This window comes from Propithecus coquereli, unplaced genomic scaffold (assembly GCF_000956105.1).
Source record: "Propithecus coquereli isolate 6110/MARCELLA unplaced genomic scaffold, Pcoq_1.0 Scaffold127, whole genome shotgun sequence".
Taxonomy (NCBI): domain Eukaryota; kingdom Metazoa; phylum Chordata; class Mammalia; order Primates; family Indriidae; genus Propithecus; species Propithecus coquereli.
This window is the reverse complement of record NW_012136858.1, coordinates 4,590,788-4,591,744: the sequence shown is the minus strand read 5'-3', so window position 1 is coordinate 4,591,744 and position 957 is coordinate 4,590,788.

The window sequence follows — 957 nt, the reverse complement described above, 5'->3', positions numbered from 1 at the left end:
GGTCATAGAGACGAACCCGCCCGGCCTAGAGCGCCACGCCCGCCGGCCGCCCACTGGCTGCCAGCCTAGCCAAGCTCTAAAATTAGGTTCAGGAATCCGAGCCACTCCCCAAAATTGGAAGAACCCGGATGCAGGGGCGGGGGCGGTGGCCTGTCCTCAGTGACAAGTGTGTGAAACTCGGTCGAAGACACTGTTCTGTAAACGGCAACTCCAGCGGACCAAGGAAGCGGAGTCAAGGGAGCCGCGCGTTGCCTTCTGGGAATTGTAGTCCGCACAAAGGTGACTAGGCAGCTGATAAGGATTTGGGGTTAGATTTAGGGATTTATTCCTGTTGACGCTGTTGGAGAAGCTCCTGGAACTCGTAAAGCAACAGAATCTACTTTCGGCAACTATTATAACTTCCACCTAGCTCATTACCTTCCATTGTTACCATGTGTTTAAGATTAGTGTAATTTGTTACATATTGTTAAGAAGTCTTGTGCCTGTATGCATATCGTCAACATTGTCACTGATTACATTTACTTGACCAGACATTATAACTACATTATCTTCGGACAACAAAAGGGCCTCAAAAATATTAGATGTATCAACGGGCACTTTAACCATTACTATAGTAGTTAAATCTCCTCTTTCACTAGGGGATGTTAATTAGCACAAGCGATATTAGAAACAATTCTTTGGCAAAATGAGCAATGTTCAAGATTTGTGGATTGGTTAAAAACACTATAAAGATACTTCAGCCCTTACAGGAACGGGGATGCAAGATTCTGAGGTGCCCAGCAGCCTACACTTTCTGTAGCATGATCTTTCCCCAAAATTGTCTTTTTAGAGGGTTGAATGGTGAATGTTATATATCATTGTCATGTCATTATATTATCGGAGAGATATATCTGATCTATTAACATCACTGGAAAATTCTACATGCCTTATTAGCATCATATTAATATTAGGAGTGGC